Source organism: Narcine bancroftii, chromosome 1 (assembly GCF_036971445.1).
Source record: "Narcine bancroftii isolate sNarBan1 chromosome 1, sNarBan1.hap1, whole genome shotgun sequence".
Taxonomy (NCBI): domain Eukaryota; kingdom Metazoa; phylum Chordata; class Chondrichthyes; order Torpediniformes; family Narcinidae; genus Narcine; species Narcine bancroftii.
The window spans coordinates 183,929,766-183,948,939 of record NC_091469.1 but is presented as its reverse complement, the minus strand read 5'-3'; positions in this window follow the sequence as shown (position 1 = coordinate 183,948,939).

Here is a 19,174-nt window from a genome sequence, read left to right as displayed (position 1 = left end):
TCCTCTGATGCTCCTCTGATGCACCTCTGATGCTCCTCTGATGCACCTCTGATGCTCCTCTGATGCTCCTCTGATGCACCTCTGATGCTCCTCTGATGCTCCTCTGATGCTCCTCTTATGCTCATCTGATGCTCCGCTGATGCTCCTCTGATGCTCCTCTGATGCTCCTCTGATGCACCTCTGATGCTCCTCTGATGCTCCTCTGATGCTCCTCTGATGCTCCTCTGATGCTCCTCTGATGCTCCTCTGATGCTCCTCTGATGCTCCTCTGATGCTCCTCTGATGCACCTCTGATGCTCCTCTGATGCACCTCTGATGCTCTTCTGATGCTCCTCTGATGCTCCTCTGATGCTCCTCTGATGCTCCTCTGATGCACCTCTGATGCTCCTCTGATGCACCTCTGATGCTCTTTTGATGCTCCTCTGATGCTCCTCTGATGCTCCTCTGATGCTGCTCTGATGCTCCTCTGACGCTCCTCTGATGCTCCACTGATGCACCTCTGAATGCTCCTCTGACGCTCCTCCGATGCTCCTCTGATGCTCCTCTGACGCTCCTCTGACGCTCCTCTGACGCTCCTCCGATGCTCCTCTGACGCACCTCTGATGCACCTCTGACACACCTCCGATGCTCCTCTGACGCACCTCTGATGCACCTCTGACGCACCTCTGATGCTCCTCTGACGCTCCTCTGATGCTCCTCTGTTGCTCCTCTGATGCTCCTCTGATGCTCCTCTGATGCTCCTCTGATGCTCCTCTGATGCTCCTCTTATGCTCCTCTGATGCTCCTCTGATGCTCCTCTGATGCTCCTCTGATGCTCCACTGATGCTCCTCTGATGCTCCTCTGATGCTCCTCTGATGCTCCACTGATGCTACTCTGACGCTCCTCTGATGCTCCTCTGATGCTCCTCTGATGCTCCTCTGATGCTCCTCTGATGCTCCTCTGATGCTCCTCTGATGCACCTCTGATGCACCTCTGATGCACCTCTGATGCTCCTCTGATGCTCCTCTGATGCTCCTCTGATGCTCCTCTGATGCTCCTCTGATGCTCCTCTGATGCTCCTCTGATGCTCCTCTAATGCTCGTCTGATGCTCCTCTGATGCTCCTCTGATGCTCCTCTGATGCTCCTCTGATGCTCCTCTGATGCTCTTCTGATACTCCTCTGTTGCTCCTCTGATGCTCCTCTGATGCTCCTCTGATGCTCCTCTGATGCTCCTCTGATGCTCCTCTGATGCTCCTCTGATGCTCCTCTGATGCACCTCTGATGCTCCTCTGATGCACCTCTGATGCTCTTCTGATGCTCCTCTGATGCTCCTCTGATGCTCCTCTGATGCTCCTCTGATGATCCTCTGATGCACCTCTGATGCTCCTCTGATGCACCTCTGATGCTCTTCTGATGCTCCTCTGATGCTCCTCTGATGCTCCTCTGATGCTCCTCTGACGCTCCTCTGATGCTCCTCTGATGCACCTCTGATGCACCTCTGACGCTCCTCCGATGCTCCTCTGATGATCCTCTGACGCTCCTCTGACGCTCCTCTGACGCTCCTCCGATGCTCCTCTGACGCACCTCTGATGCACCTCTGACACACCTCCGATGCTCCTCTGACGCACCTCTGATGCACCTCTGACGCACCTCTGATGCTCCTCTGACGCACCTCTGATGCACCTCTGACGCACCTCTGATGCTCCTCTGACGCTCCTCTGATGCTCCTCTGTTGCTCCTCTGATGCTCCTCTGATGCTCCTCTGATGCTCCTCGGATGCTCCTCTGATGCTCCTCTTATGCTCCTCTGATGCTCCTCTGATGCTCCTCTGATGCTCCTCTTATGCTCCACTGATGCTCCTCTGATGCTCCTCTGATGCTCCTCTGATGCTCCACTGATGCTACACTGATGCTCCTCTGATGCTCCTCTGATGCTCCTCTGATGCTCCTCTGATGCACCTCTGATGCTCCTCTGATGCTCCTCTGATGCTCCTCTGATGCACCTCTGATGCACCTCTGATGCTCCTCTGATGCTCCTCTGATGCTCCACTGACGCTACTCTGATGCTCCTCTGATGCTCCTCTGATGCACCTCTGATGCTCCTCTGATGCTCCTCTGATGCTCCTCTGATGCTCCTCTGATGCTCATCTGATGCTCCTCTGATGCTCATCTGATGCTCCTCTGATGCTCCTCTGATGCACCTCTGACGCTCCTCTGATGCACCTCTGATGCTCCTCTGATGCTCCTCTGATGCTCCTCTGATGCTCCTCTGTTGCTCCTCTGATGCTCCTCTGATGCTCCTCTGATGCTCCTCTGATGCTCCTCTGATGCTCCTCTGATGCTCCTCTGATGCACCTCTGATGCTCCTCTGATGCACCTCTGATGTTCTTCTGATGCTCCTCTGATGCTCCTCTGATGCTCCTCTGATGCTCCTCTGATGCTCCTCTGATGCACCTCTGATGCTCCTCTGATGCACCTCTGATGCTCCTCTGATGCTCCTCTGATGCTCCTCTGATGCTCCTCTGATGCTCCTCTGATGCTCCTCTGATGCTCCTCTGATGCACCTCTGATGCACCTCTGACGCTCCTCCGATGCTCCTCTGATGCTCCTCTGACGCTCCTCTGACGCTCCTCTGACGCTCCTCCGATGCTCCTCTGACGCACCTCTGATGCACCTCTGACACACCTCCGATGCTCCTCTGACGCACCTCTGATGCACCTCTGACGCACCTCTGATGCTCCTCTGACGCACCTCTGATGCACCTCTGACGCACCTCTGTTGCACCTCTGATGCACTTCTGATGCTCCTCTGATGCTCCTCTGATGCTCCGCTGATGCTCCTCTGATGCTCCGCTGATGCTCCTCTGATGCTCCTCTGATGCTCCTCTGATGCTCCTCTGATGCTCCTCTGATGCTCCTCTGATGCTCATCTGACGCTCCTCTGACGCACCTCTGACGATCTTCTGATGCTCCTCTGTTGCTCCTCTGATGCTCCTCTGATGCTCCTCTGATGCTCCTCTGATGCTCCTCTGATGCTCCTCTGATGCTCCTCTGATGCTCCTCTGAAGCACCTCTGATGCTCCTCTGATGCTCCCCTGATGCTCCCCTGACGCTCCTCCGACGCTCCTCCGACGCTCCTCCGACGCACCTCTGACGCACCTCCGATGCTCCTCTGATGCTCCTCTGACGCTCCTCTGACGCTCCTCCGATGCTCCTCTGACGCTCCTCCGATGCTCCTCCGACGCTCCTCTGACGCTCCTCTGACGCTCCTCTGACGCTCCTCTGACGCACCTCTGACGCTCCTCTGACGCACCTCTGACGCTCCTCTGACGCACCTCTGACGCTCATCTGACGCTCCTCTGACGCACCTCTGACGATCCTCTGATGCTCCTCTGATGCTCCTCTGATGCACCTCTGATGCTCCTCTGATGCTCCTCTGATGCTCCTCTGATGCTCCTCTGATGCTCCTCTGATGCTCCTCTGATGCTCCTCTGATGCACCTCTGATGAACCTCTGACGCTCCTCTGACGCACCTCTGATGCTCCTCTGATGCTCCCCTGATGCTCCTCTGATGCACCTCTGATGCTCCTCTGTTGCACCTCTGATGCACCTCTGATGCGCCTCTGATGCTCCTCTGATGCTCCTCTGATGCTCCTCTGATGCTCCTCTGATGCTCCTCTGATGCTCCTCTGATGCGCCTCTGATGCTCCGCTGATGCTCCTCTGATGCTCCTCTGATGCTCCTCTTATGCTCCTCTGATGCTCCTCTGATTCTCCTCTGATGCTCCTCTGATGCTCCTCTGATGCTCCTCTGATGCTCCTCTGATGCTCCTCTGATGCTCCTCTGATGCTCCTCTGATGCGCCTCTGATGCGCCTCTGATGCTCCTCTGATGCTCCTCTGATGCTCCTCTGATGCTCCTCTGATGCTCCTCTGTTGCTCCTCTGATGCTCCTCTGATGCTCCTCTGATGCTCCTCTGATGCACCTCTGATGCTCCTCTGATGCACCTCTGATGCGCCTCTGATGCTCCTCTGATGCTCCTCTGATGCTCCTCTGATGCTCCTCTGATGCTCCTCTGATGCTCCTCTGTTGCTCCTCTGATGCTCCTCTGATGCTCCTCTGATGCTCCTCTGATGCTCCTCTGATACTCCTCTGATGCTCCTCGGATGCTCCACTAATGCTCCTCTGATGCTCCTCTGATGCTCCTCTGATGCTCCTCTGATGCTCCTCTGATGCTCCTCTGATGCGCCTCTGATGCACCTATGATGCGCCTCTGATGCTCCTCTGATGCTCCTCTGATGCTCCTCTGATGCTCCTCTGATGCTCCTCTGATGCTCCTCTGATGCGCCTCTGATGCGCCTCTGATGCTCCTCTGATGCTCCTCTGATGCTCCTCTGATGCTCCTCTGATGCTCCTCTGTTGCTCCTCTGATGCTCCTCTGATGCACCTCTGATGCTCCTCTGATGCTCCTCTGATGCTCCTCTGATGCTCCTCTGATGCACCTCTGTTGCACCTCTGATGCACCTCTGATGCTCCTCTGATGCTCCTCTGATGCTCCGCTGATGCTCCTCTGATGCTCCGCTGATGCTCCTCTGATGCTCCTCTGATGCTCCGCTGATGCTCCGCTGATGCTCCTCTGATGCTTCTCTGATGCTCCTCTGATGCTCCTCTGATGCTCCTGATGCTCCTCTGATGCTCCTCTGATGCTCCTCTGTTGCTCCTCTGATGCTCCTCTGATGCTCCTCTGATGCTCCTCTGATGCTCCTCTGATGCTCCTCTGATGCTCCTCTGTTGCTCCTCTGATGCTCCTCTGATGCTCCTCTGATGCTCCTCTGATGCACCTCTGATGCTCCTCTGATGCACCTCTGATACGCCTCTGATGCTCCTCTGATGCTCCTCTGATGCTCCTCTGATGCTCCTCTGATGCTCCTCTGTTGCTCCTCTGATGCTCCTCTGATGCTCCTCTGATGCTCCTCTGATGCTCCTCTGATACTCCTCTGATGCTCCTCTGATGCTCCACTGATGCTCCTCTGATGCTCCTCTGATGCTCCTCTGATGCTCCTCTGATGCTCCTCTGATGCTCCTCTGATGCTCCTCTGATGCGCCTCTGATGCACCTATGATGCGCCTCTGATGCTCCTCTGATGCTCCTCTGATGCTCCTCTGATGCTCCTCTGATGATCCTCTGATGCGCCTCTGATGCGCCTCTGATGCTCCTCTGATGCTCCTCTGATGCTCCTCTGATGCTCCTCTGATGCTGCTCTGTTGCTCCTCTGATGCTCCTCTGATGCACCTCTGATGCTCCTCTGATGCTCCTCTGATGCTCCTCTGATGCTCCTCTGATGCACCTCTGTTGCACCTCTGATGCGCCTCTGATGCTCCTCTGATGCTCCTCTGATGCTCCGCTGATGCTCCTCTGATGCTCCGCTGATGCTCCTCTGATGCTCCTCTGATGCTCCTCTGATGCTCCTCTGATGCTCCTCTGATGCTCCTCTGATGCTCCTGATGCTCCTCTGATGCTCCTCTGATGCTCCTCTGTTGCTCCTCTGATGCTCCTCTGATGCTCCTCTGATGCTCCTCTGATGCTCCTCTGATGCTCCTCTGATGTTCCTCTGATGCACCTCTGATGCTCCTCTGATGCTCCCCTGATGCTCCCCTGACGCTCCTCCGACGCTCCTCCGACGCTCCTCCGACGCTTCTCCGACGCACCTCTGACGCACCTCCGATGCTCCTCTGATGCTCCTCTGACGCTCCTCTGACGCTCCTCCGATGCTCCTCTGACGCTCCTCCGATGCTCCTCCGACGCTCCTCTGACGCTCCTCTGACGCTCCTCTGATGCTCCTCTGACGCACCTCTGACGCTCCTCTGACGCACCTCTGACGCTCCTCTGACGCACCTCTGACGCTCCTCTGACGCACCTCTGACGCACCTCTGACGCTCCTCTGACGCTCCTCTGACGCTCCTCTGACGCACATCTGATGCTCCTCTGACGCTCCTCTGATGCTCCTCTGATGCTCCTCTGATGCTCCTCTGATGCACCTCTGATGCTCCTCTGATGCACCTCCGATGCTCCTCTGATACTCCTCCGATGCACCTCTGATGCTCCTCTGTTGCTCCTCTGATGCTCCTCTGATGCTCCTCTGATGCTCATCTGATGCTCCTCTGATGCTCCTCTGATGCTCCTCTGATGCACCTCTGATGCTTTTCTGATGCACCTCTGATGCTCCTCTGATGCTCCTCTGATGCTCCTCTGATGCTGCTCTGATGCTCCTCTGATGCTCCTCTGATGCTCCTCTCATGCTCCTCTGTTGCTCCTCTGATGCTCCTCTGATGCTCCTCTGACGCTCCTCTGACGCTCCTCTTACTCTCCTCTGACGCTCCTCTGACGCTCCTCTGACGCTCCTCTGACGCTCCTCTGTCGCTCCTCTGACGCTCCTCTGACGCTCCTCTGACGCACCTCTGACGCTCCTCTGACGCTCCTCTGACGCACCTCTGACGCTCCTCTGACGCTCCTCTGACGCTCCTCTGACGCTCCTCTAACGCTTCTCTGACGCACCTCTGACGCACCTCTGACGCTCCTCTGACGCACCTCTGACGCTCCTCTGACGCTCCTCTGACGCTCCTCTGACGCTCCTCTGACGCTCCTCTCTGACGCTCCTCTGTTGCTCCTCTGATGCTCCTCTGATGCTCCTCTGATGCTCCTCTGATGCTCCTCTGATGCTCCTCTGATGCTCCTCTGATGCTCCTCTGATGCTCCTCTGATGCTCCTCTGATGCACCTCTGATGCTCCTCTGATGCGCCTCTGATGCGCCTCTGATGCTCCTCTGATGCTCCTCTGATGCTCCTCTGATGCTGCTCTGATGCTCCTCTGATGCTCCTCTGATGCTCCTCTGATGCTCCTCTGATGCTCCTCTGATGCTCCTCTGATGCTCCTCTGATGCTCCTCTGATGCTCCACTGATGCTCCTCTGATGCTCCTCTGATGCTCCTCTGATGCTCCTCTGATGCTCCTCTGATGCTCCTCTGATGCGCCTCTGATGCTCCTCTGATGCTCCTCTGATGCTCCTCTGATGCGCCTCTGATGCTCCTCTGATGCGCCTCTGATGCTCCTCTGATGCTCCTCTGATGCTCCTCTGATGCTCCTCTGATGCTCCTCTGTTGCTCCTCTGATGCTCCTCTGATGCACCTCTGATGCTCCTGTGATGCTCCTCTGATGCTCCTCTGATGCTTCTCTGATGCACCTCTGTTGCACCTCTGATGCACCTCTGATGCTCCTCTGATGCTCCTCTGATGCTCAGCTGATGCTCCTCTGATGCTCCGCTGATGCTCCTCTGATGCTCCTCTGATGCTCCTCTGATGCTCCGCTGATGCTCCGCTGATGCTCCTCTGATGCTCCTGATGCTCCTCTGATGCTCCTCTGATGCTCCTCTGTTGCTCCTCTGATGCTCCTCTGATGCTCCTCTGATGCTCCTCTGATGCTCTTCTGATGCTCCTCTGATGCTCCTCTGATGCTCCTCTGATGCTCCTCTGATGCACCTCTGATGCTCCTCTGATGCACCTCTGATGCTCTTTTGATGCTCCTCTGATGCTCCTCTGATGCTCCTCTGATGCTGCTCTGATGCTCCTCTGACGCTCCTCTGATGCTCCACTGATGCACCTCTGAATGCTCCTCTGACGCTCCTCCGATGCTCCTCTGATGCTCCTCTGACGCTCCTCTGACGCTCCTCTGACGCTCCTCCGATGCTCCTCTGACGCACCTCTGATGCACCTCTGACACACCTCCGATGCTCCTCTGACGCACCTCTGATGCACCTCTGACGCACCTCTGATGCTCCTCTGACGCTCCTCTGATGCTCCTCTGTTGCTCCTCTGATGCTCCTCTGATGCTCCTCTGATGCTCCTCTGATGCTCCTCTGATGCTCCTCTTATGCTCCTCTGATGCTCCTCTGATGCTCCTCTGATGCTCCTCTGATGCTCCACTGATGCTCCTCTGATGCTCCTCTGATGCTCCTCTGATGCTCCACTGATGCTACTCTGACGCTCCTCTGATGCTCCTCTGATGCTCCTCTGATGCTCCTCTGATGCTCCTCTGATGCTCCTCTGATGCTCCTCTGATGCACCTCTGATGCACCTCTGATGCACCTCTGATGCTCCTCTGATGCTCCTCTGATGCTCCTCTGATGCTCCTCTGATGCTCCTCTGATGCTCCTCTGATGCTCCTCTGATGCTCCTCTAATGCTCGTCTGATGCTCCTCTGATGCTCCTCTGATGCTCCTCTGATGCTCCTCTGATGCTCCTCTGATGCTCCTCTGATGCTCTTCTGATACTCCTCTGTTGCTCCTCTGATGCTCCTCTGATGCTCCTCTGATGCTCCTCTGATGCTCCTCTGATGCTCCTCTGATGCTCCTCTGATGCTCCTCTGATGCACCTCTGATGCTCCTCTGATGCACCTCTGATGCTCTTCTGATGCTCCTCTGATGCTCCTCTGATGCTCCTCTGATGCTCCTCTGATGATCCTCTGATGCACCTCTGATGCTCCTCTGATGCACCTCTGATGCTCTTCTGATGCTCCTCTGATGCTCCTCTGATGCTCCTCTGATGCTCCTCTGACGCTCCTCTGATGCTCCTCTGATGCACCTCTGATGCACCTCTGACGCTCCTCCGATGCTCCTCTGATGATCCTCTGACGCTCCTCTGACGCTCCTCTGACGCTCCTCCGATGCTCCTCTGACGCACCTCTGATGCACCTCTGACACACCTCCGATGCTCCTCTGACGCACCTCTGATGCACCTCTGACGCACCTCTGATGCTCCTCTGACGCACCTCTGATGCACCTCTGACGCACCTCTGATGCTCCTCTGACGCTCCTCTGATGCTCCTCTGTTGCTCCTCTGATGCTCCTCTGATGCTCCTCTGATGCTCCTCGGATGCTCCTCTGATGCTCCTCTTATGCTCCTCTGATGCTCCTCTGATGCTCCTCTGATGCTCCTCTTATGCTCCACTGATGCTCCTCTGATGCTCCTCTGATGCTCCTCTGATGCTCCACTGATGCTACACTGATGCTCCTCTGATGCTCCTCTGATGCTCCTCTGATGCTCCTCTGATGCACCTCTGATGCTCCTCTGATGCTCCTCTGATGCTCCTCTGATGCACCTCTGATGCACCTCTGATGCTCCTCTGATGCTCCTCTGATGCTCCACTGACGCTACTCTGATGCTCCTCTGATGCTCCTCTGATGCACCTCTGATGCTCCTCTGATGCTCCTCTGATGCTCCTCTGATGCTCCTCTGATGCTCATCTGATGCTCCTCTGATGCTCATCTGATGCTCCTCTGATGCTCCTCTGATGCACCTCTGACGCTCCTCTGATGCACCTCTGATGCTCCTCTGATGCTCCTCTGATGCTCCTCTGATGCTCCTCTGTTGCTCCTCTGATGCTCCTCTGATGCTCCTCTGATGCTCCTCTGATGCTCCTCTGATGCTCCTCTGATGCTCCTCTGATGCACCTCTGATGCTCCTCTGATGCACCTCTGATGCTCTTCTGATGCTCCTCTGATGCTCCTCTGATGCTCCTCTGATGCTCCTCTGATGCTCCTCTGATGCACCTCTGATGCTCCTCTGATGCACCTCTGATGCTCCTCTGATGCTCCTCTGATACTCCTCTGATGCTCCTCTGATGCTCCTCTGATGCTCCTCTGATGCTCCTCTGATGCACCTCTGATGCACCTCTGACGCTCCTCCGATGCTCCTCTGATGCTCCTCTGACGCTCCTCTGACGCTCCTCTGACGCTCCTCCGATGCTCCTCTGACGCACCTCTGATGCACCTCTGACACACCTCCGATGCTCCTCTGACGCACCTCTGATGCACCTCTGACGCACCTCTGATGCTCCTCTGACGCACCTCTGATGCACCTCTGACGCACCTCTGTTGCACCTCTGATGCACTTCTGATGCTCCTCTGATGCTCCTCTGATGCTCCGCTGATGCTCCTCTGATGCTCCGCTGATGCTCCTCTGATGCTCCTCTGATGCTCCTCTGATGCTCCTCTGATGCTCCTCTGATGCTCCTCTGATGCTCATCTGACGCTCCTCTGACGCACCTCTGACGATCTTCTGATGCTCCTCTGTTGCTCCTCTGATGCTCCTCTGATGCTCCTCTGATGCTCCTCTGAAGCACCTCTGATGCTCCTCTGATGCTCCCCTGATGCTCCCCTGACGCTCCTCCGACGCTCCTCCGACGCTCCTCCGACGCACCTCTGACGCACCTCCGATGCTCCTCTGATGCTCCTCTGACGCTCCTCTGACGCTCCTCCGATGCTCCTCTGACGCTCCTCCGATGCTCCTCCGACGCTCCTCTGACGCTCCTCTGACGCTCCTCTGACGCTCCTCTGACGCACCTCTGACGCTCCTCTGACGCACCTCTGACGCTCCTCTGACGCACCTCTGACGCTCATCTGACGCTCCTCTGACGCACCTCTGACGATCCTCTGATGCTCCTCTGATGCTCCTCTGATGCACCTCTGATGCTCCTCTGATGCTCCTCTGATGCTCCTCTGATGCTCCTCTGATGCTCCTCTGATGCTCCTCTGATGCTCCTCTGATGCACCTCTGATGAACCTCTGACGCTCCTCTGACGCACCTCTGATGCTCCTCTGATGCTCCCCTGATGCTCCTCTGATGCACCTCTGATGCTCCTCTGTTGCACCTCTGATGCACCTCTGATGCGCCTCTGATGCTCCTCTGATGCTCCTCTGATGATCCTCTGATGCTCCTCTGATGCTCCTCTGATGCTCCTCTGATGCGCCTCTGATGCTCCGCTGATGCTCCTCTGATGCTCCTCTGATGCTCCTCTGATGCTCCTCTGATGCTCCTCTGATGCTCCTCTGATGCACCTCTGATGCTCCTCTGATGCACCTCTGATGCTCTTCTGATGCTCCTCTGATGCTCCTCTGATGCTCCTCTGATGCTCCTCTGATGCTCCTCTGATGCACCTCTGATGCTCCTCTGATGCACCTCTGATGCTCCTCTGATGCTCCTCTGATGCTCCTCTGATGCTCCTCTGATGCTCCTCTGATGCTCCTCTGATGCTCCTCTGATGCACCTCTGATGCACCTCTGACGCTCCTCCGATGCTCCTCTGATGCTCCTCTGACGCTCCTCTGACGCTCCTCTGACGCTCCTCCGATGCTCCTCTGACGCACCTCTGATGCACCTCTGACACACCTCCGATGCTCCTCTGACGCACCTCTGATGCACCTCTGACGCACCTCTGATGCTCCTCTGACGCACCTCTGATGCACCTCTGACGCACCTCTGTTGCACCTCTGATGCACTTCTGATGCTCCTCTGATGCTCCTCTGATGCTCCGCTGATGCTCCTCTGATGCTCCGCTGATGCTCCTCTGATGCTCCTCTGATGCTCCTCTGATGCTCCTCTGATGCTCCTCTGATGCTCCTCTGATGCTCATCTGACGCTCCTCTGACGCACCTCTGACGATCTTCTGATGCTCCTCTGTTGCTCCTCTGATGCTCCTCTGATGCTCCTCTGATGCTCCTCTGATGCTCCTCTGATGCTCCTCTGATGCTCCTCTGATGCTCCTCTGATGCTCCCCTGATGCTCCCCTGACGCTCCTCCGACGCTCCTCCGACGCTCCTCCGACGCACCTCTGACGCACCTCCGATGCTCCTCTGATGCTCCTCTGACGCTCCTCTGACGCTCCTCCGATGCTCCTCTGACGCTCCTCCGATGCTCCTCCGACGCTCCTCTGACGCTCCTCTGACGCTCCTCTGACGCTCCTCTGACGCACCTCTGACGCTCCTCTGACGCACCTCTGACGCTCCTCTGACGCACCTCTGACGCTCATCTGACGCTCCTCTGACGCACCTCTGACGATCCTCTGATGCTCCTCTGATGCTCCTCTGATGCACCTCTGATGCTCCTCTGATGCTCCTCTGATGCTCCTCTGATGCTCCTCTGATGCTCCTCTGATGCTCCTCTGATGCTCCTCTGATGCACCTCTGATGAACCTCTGACGCTCCTCTGACGCACCTCTGATTCTCCTCTGATGCTCCCCTGATGCTCCTCTGATGCACCTCTGATGCTCCTCTGTTGCACCTCTGATGCACCTCTGATGCGCCTCTGATGCTCCTCTGATGCTCCTCTGATGCTCCTCTGATGCTCCTCTGATGCTCCTCTGATGCTCCTCTGATGCGCCTCTGATGCTCCGCTGATGCTCCTCTGATGCTCCTCTGATGCTCCTCTTATGCTCCTCTGATGCTCCTCTGATTCTCCTCTGATGCTCCTCTGATGCTCCTCTGATGCTCCTCTGATGCTCCTCTGATGCTCCTCTGATGCTCCTCTGATGCTCCTCTGATGCGCCTCTGATGCGCCTCTGATGCTCCTCTGATGCTCCTCTGATGCTCCTCTGATGCTCCTCTGATGCTCCTCTGTTGCTCCTCTGATGCTCCTCTGATGCTCCTCTGATGCTCCTCTGATGCACCTCTGATGCACCTCTGATGCACCTCTGATGCGCCTCTGATGCTCCTCTGATGCTCCTCTGATGCTCCTCTGATGCTCCTCTGATGCTCCTCTGATGCTCCTCTGTTGCTCCTCTGATGCTCCTCTGATGCTCCTCTGATGCTCCTCTGATGCTCCTCTGATACTCCTCTGATGCTCCTCGGATGCTCCACTAATGCTCCTCTGATGCTCGTCTGATGCTCCTCTGATGCTCCTCTGATGCTCCTCTGATGCTCCTCTGATGCGCCTCTGATGCACCTATGATGCGCCTCTGATGCTCCTCTGATGCTCCTCTGATGCTCCTCTGATGCTCCTCTGATGCTCCTCTGATGCTCCTCTGATGCGCCTCTGATGCGCCTCTGATGCTCCTCTGATGCTCCTCTGATGCTCCTCTGATGCTCCTCTGATGCTCCTCTGTTGCTCCTCTGATGTTCCTCTGATGCACCTCTGATGCTCCTCTGATGCTCCTCTGATGCTCCTCTGATGCTCCTCTGATGCACCTCTGTTGCACCTCTGATGCACCTCTGATGCTCCTCTGATGCTCCTCTGATGCTCCGCTGATGCTCCTCTGATGCTCCGCTGATGCTCCTCTGATGCTCCTCTGATGCTCCGCTGATGCTCCGCTGATGCTCCTCTGATGCTTCTCTGATGCTCCTCTGATGCTCCTCTGATGCTCCTGATGCTCCTCTGATGCTCCTCTGATGCTCCTCTGTTGCTCCTCTGATGCTCCTCTGATGCTCCTCTGATGCTCCTCTGATGCTCCTCTGATGCTCCTCTGATGCTCCTCTGTTGCTCCTCTGATGCTCCTCTGATGCTCCTCTGATGCTCCTCTGATGCACCTCTGATGCTCCTCTGATGCACCTCTGATGCGCCTCTGATGCTCCTCTGATGCTCCTCTGATGCTCCTCTGATGCTCCTCTGATGCTCCTCTGTTGCTCCTCTGATGCTCCTCTGATGCTCCTCTGATGCTCCTCTGATGCTCCTCTGATACTCCTCTGATGCTCCTCTGATGCTCCACTGATGCTCCTCTGATGCTCCTCTGATGCTCCTCTGATGCTCCTCTGATGCTCCTCTGATGCTCCTCTGATGCTCCTCTGATGCGCCTCTGATGCACCTATGATGCGCCTCTGATGCTCCTCTGATGCTCCTCTGATGCTCCTCTGATGCTCCTCTGATGATCCTCTGATGCGCCTCTGATGCGCCTCTGATGCTCCTCTGATGCTCCTCTGATGCTCCTCTGATGCTCCTCTGATGCTGCTCTGTTGCTCCTCTGATGCTCCTCTGATGCACCTCTGATGCTCCTCTGATGCTCCTCTGATGCTCCTCTGATGCTCCTCTGATGCACCTCTGTTGCACCTCTGATGCGCCTCTGATGCTCCTCTGATGCTCCTCTGATGCTCCGCTGATGCTCCTCTGATGCTCCGCTGATGCTCCTCTGATGCTCCTCTGATGCTCCTCTGATGCTCCTCTGATGCTCCTCTGATGCTCCTCTGATGCTCCTGATGCTCCTCTGATGCTCCTCTGATGCTCCTCTGTTGCTCCTCTGATGCTCCTCTGATGCTCCTCTGATGCTCCTCTGATGCTCCTCTGATGCTCCTCTGATGTTCCTCTGATGCACCTCTGATGCTCCTCTGATGCTCCCCTGATGCTCCCCTGACGCTCCTCCGACGCTCCTCCGACGCTCCTCCGACGCTTCTCCGACGCACCTCTGACGCACCTCCGATGCTCCTCTGATGCTCCTCTGACGCTCCTCTGACGCTCCTCCGATGCTCCTCTGACGCTCCTCCGATGCTCCTCCGACGCTCCTCTGACGCTCCTCTGACGCTCCTCTGATGCTCCTCTGACGCACCTCTGACGCTCCTCTGACGCACCTCTGACGCTCCTCTGACGCACCTCTGACGCTCCTCTGACGCACCTCTGACGCACCTCTGACGCTCCTCTGACGCTCCTCTGACGCTCCTCTGACGCACATCTGATGCTCCTCTGACGCTCCTCTGATGCTCCTCTGATGCTCCTCTGATGCTCCTCTGATGCACCTCTGATGCTCCTCTGATGCACCTCCGATGCTCCTCTGATGCTCCTCCGATGCACCTCTGATGCTCCTCTGTTGCTCCTCTGATGCTCCTCTGATGCTCCTCTGATGCTCATCTGATGCTCCTCTGATGCTCCTCTGATGCTCCTCTGATGCACCTCTGATGCTTTTCTGATGCACCTCTGATGCTCCTCTGATGCTCCTCTGATGCTCCTCTGATGCTGCTCTGATGCTCCTCTGATGCTCCTCTGATGCTCCTCTCATGCTCCTCTGTTGCTCCTCTGATGCTCCTCTGATGCTCCTCTGACGCTCCTCTGACGCTCCTCTTACTCTCCTCTGACGCTCCTCTGACGCTCCTCTGACGCTCCTCTGACGCTCCTCTGTCGCTCCTCTGACGCTCCTCTGACGCTCCTCTGACGCACCTCTGACGCTCCTCTGACGCTCCTCTGACGCACCTCTGACGCTCCTCTGACGCTCCTCTGACGCTCCTCTGACGCTCCTCTAACGCTCCTCTGACGCACCTCTGACGCACCTCTGACGCTCCTCTGACGCACCTCTGACGCTCCTCTGACGCTCCTCTGACGCTCCTCTGACGCTCCTCTGACGCTCCTCTCTGACGCTCCTCTGTTGCTCCTCTGATGCTCCTCTGATGCTCCTCTGATGCTCCTCTGATGCTCCTCTGATGCTCCTCTGATGCTCCTCTGATGCTCCTCTGATGCTCCTCTGATGCTCCTCTGATGCACCTCTGATGCTCCTCTGATGCGCCTCTGATGCGCCTCTGATGCTCCTCTGATGCTCCTCTGATGCTCCTCTGATGCTGCTCTGATGCTCCTCTGATGCTCCTCTGATGCTCCTCTGATGCTCCTCTGATGCTCCTCTGATGCTCCTCTGATGCTCCTCTGATGCTCCTCTGATGCTCCTCTGATGCTCCACTGATGCTCCTCTGATGCTCCTCTGATGCTCCTCTGATGCTCCTCTGATGCTCCTCTGATGCTCCTCTGATGCTCCTCTGATGCTCCTCTGATGCTCCTCTGATGCGCCTCTGATGCTCCTCTGATGCGCCTCTGATGCTCCTCTGATGCTCCTCTGATGCTCCTCTGATGCTCCTCTGATGCTCCTCTGTTGCTCCTCTGATGCTCCTCTGATGCACCTCTGATGCTCCTGTGATGCTCCTCTGATGCTCCTCTGATGCTTCTCTGATGCACCTCTGTTGCACCTCTGATGCACCTCTGATGCTCCTCTGATGCTCCTCTGATGCTCAGCTGATGCTCCTCTGATGCTCCGCTGATGCTCCTCTGATGCTCCTCTGATGCTCCTCTGATGCTCCGCTGATGCTCCGCTGATGCTCCTCTGATGCTCCTGATGCTCCTCTGATGCTCCTCTGATGCTCCTCTGTTGCTCCTCTGATGCTCCTCTGATGCTCCTCTGATGCTCCTCTGATGCTCCTCTGATGCTCCTCTGATGCTCCTCTGATGCTCCTCTGATGCTCCTCTGATGCTCCTGATGCTCCTCTGATGCTCCTCTGATGCTCCTCTGATGCTCCTCTGATGCACCTCTGATGCACCTCTGACGCTCCTCTGACGCACCTCTGATGCTCCTCTGATGCTCCCCTGATGCTCCTCTGATGCACCTCTGATGCTCCTCTGTTGCACCTCTGATGCACCTCTGATGCTCCTCTGATGCACCTCTGATGCACCTCTAATGCTCCTCTGATGCACCTCTGATGCTCCTCTGATGCTCCTCTGATGCACCTCTGATGCACTTCTGATGCTCCTCTGATGCTCCTCTGATGCTCCTCCGATGCTCCTCTGATGCTCCTCCGATGCTCCTCTGATGCACCTATTATGCTCCTCTGATGCTCCTCTGATGCTCCTCTGATGCTCCTCTGATGCTCCTCTGATGCTCCTCGGATGCTCCTCGGATGCTCCTCTGATGCACCTCTGATGCTCCTCTGATGCTCCTCTGATGCTCCTCTGATGCTCCTCTGATGCTCCTCTGATGCTCCTCTGATGCTCCTCTGTTGCTCCTCTGAAGCTCCTCTGATGCTCCTCTGATACTCCTCTGATGCTCCTCTGATGCTCCTCTGATGCTCCTCTGTTGCTCCTCTGATGCTCCTCTGATGCTCCTCTGATGCTCCTCTGATGTTCCTCTGATGCTCCTCTGATGCACCTCTGATGCTCCTCTGATGCTCCTCTGATGCTCCTCTGATGCTCCTCTGATGCTCCTCTGATGCACTTCTGATGCTCCTCTGATGCTCCTCTGATGCTCCTCTGATGCTCCTCTGATGCTCCTCTGATGCACCTCTGATGCTCCTCTGATGCTCCTCTGTTGCTCCTCCGATGTTCCTCTGATGTTCCTCTGATGCTCCTCGGATGATCCTCCGATGATCCTCTGATGCTCCTCTGATGCTCCTCTGATGCACCTCTGATGCTCTTCTGATGCTCCACTGATGCTCCTCTGATTCTCCTCTGATGCTCCTCTGATGCTCCTCTGATGCACCTCTGATGCTCCTCTGATGCTCCTCTGATTCTCCTCTGATGCTCCTCTGATGCTCCTCTGATGCACCTCTGATGCTCTTCTGATGCTCCTCTGATGCTCCTCTGATGCTCCTCTGATGCTCCTCTGATGCTCCTCTGATGCTCCTCTGATGCTCCTCTGATGCTCCTCTGATGCTCCTATGATGCTCCTCTGATGCTCCTCTGATGCTCCTCTGTTGCTCCTCTGATGCTCCTCTGATGCTCCTCTGATGCTCCTCTGATGCTCCACTGATGCTCCTCTGATGCTCCTCTGATGCTCCTCTGATGCTCCTCTGATGCTCCTGATGCTCCTCTGATGCTCCACTGATGCTCCTCTGATGCTCCTCTGATGCTCCTCTGATGCTCCTCTCATGCTCCTCTGATGCTCCTCTGATGGTCCTCTGATGCTCCTCTGATGCTTCTCTGATGCTCCTCTAATGCTCCTCTGATGCACCTCTCATGCTCCTCTGATGCTCCTCTGATGGTCCTCTGATGCTCCTCTGATGCTTCTCTGATGCTCCTCCGATGTTCCTCTGTTGCTCCTCTGATGCTCCTCTGATGCTCCTCCGATGCTCCTCTGATGCTCCTCTGTTTCTCCTCTGATGCTCCTCTGATGCTCCTCTGATGCTCCTCTGATGCTCCTCTGATGCTCCTCTGATGCTCCTCTGATGCTCCTCTGATGCTCCTCTGTTGCTCCTCTGATGCTCCTCTGATGCTCCTCTGTTGCTCCTCTGAAGCTCCTCTGATGCACCTCTGATGCTCCTCTGATGCTCCTCTGATGCTCCTCTGATGCTCCTCTGATGCACCTCTGTTGCACCTCTGATGCACCTCTGATGCTCCTCTGATGCTCCACTGATGCTCCTCTGATGCACCTCTGTTGCTCCTCTGATGCTCCTCTGATGCTCCTCTGATGCTCCTCTGATGCACCTCTGATGCTCCTCTGATGCTCCTCTGATGCTCCTCTGATGCTCCTCTGATGCTCCTCTGATGCTCCTCGAATGCACCTCTGATGCACTTCTGATGCTCCTCTGATGCTCCTCTGATGCTCCTCTGATGCTCCTCTGATGCACCTCTGATGCTCCTCTGATGCTTCTCTGTTGCTCCTCTGATGCTCCTCTGATGCTCCTCTGATGCTCCTCTGATGCTCCTCTGATTCTCCTCTGATGCTCCTCTGATGCTCCTCTGATGCTCATCTGATGCTCCTCTGATGCTCCTCTGATGCTCCTCTGTTGCACCTCTGATGCACCTCTGATGCTCCTCTGATGCTCCTCTGATGCTCCTCAGATGCTCCTCTGATGCTCCTCTGATGCTCCTCTGATGCTCCTCTGATGCTCCTCTGATGCTCCTCTGATGCTCCTCTGATGCTCCTGATGCTCCTCTGATGCTCCTCTGATGCTCCTCTGATGCACCTCTCATGCTCCTCTGATGCTCCTCAAATGCACCTCTCATGCTCCTCTGATGCTCCTCTGATGGTCCTCTGATGCTCCTCTGATGCTTCTCTGATGCTCCTCTGATGCTCCTCTGATGCTCTTCTGATGCTCCTCTGATGCACCTCTGATGCTCCTCTGACGCACCTCTGATGCACCTCTGATGCTCCTCTGATGCTCCTCTGACGCTCCTCTGATGCTCCTCTGATGCTCTTCTGATGCTCCTCTGATGCACCTCTGATGCTCCTCTGACGCACCTCTGACGCACCTCTGATGCTCCTCTGACGCACCTCCGACGCTCCTCTGATGCTCCTCTGACGCTCCTCTGACGCACCTGCGACGCTCCTCTGATGCTCCTCTGATGCTACTCTGTTGCTCCTCTGATGCTCCTCTGACGCACCTCCGACGCTCCTCTGATGCTCCTCTGATGCTCCTCTGATGCTCCTCTGATGCTCCTCTGTTGCTCCTCTGATGCACCTCTGATGCTCCTCTGATGCTCCTCTGATGCTCCTCTGATGCTCCTCTGATGCTCCTCTGATGCTCCTCTGATGCACCTCTGATGCACCTCTGATGCTTCTCTGATGCTCCTCTGACGCACCTCTGATGCTCCTCTGACGCACCTCTGACGCTCCTCTGACGCACCTCTGATGCTCCTCTGACGCTCCTCTGATGCTCCTCTGACGCTCCTCTGATGCACCTCTGATGCTC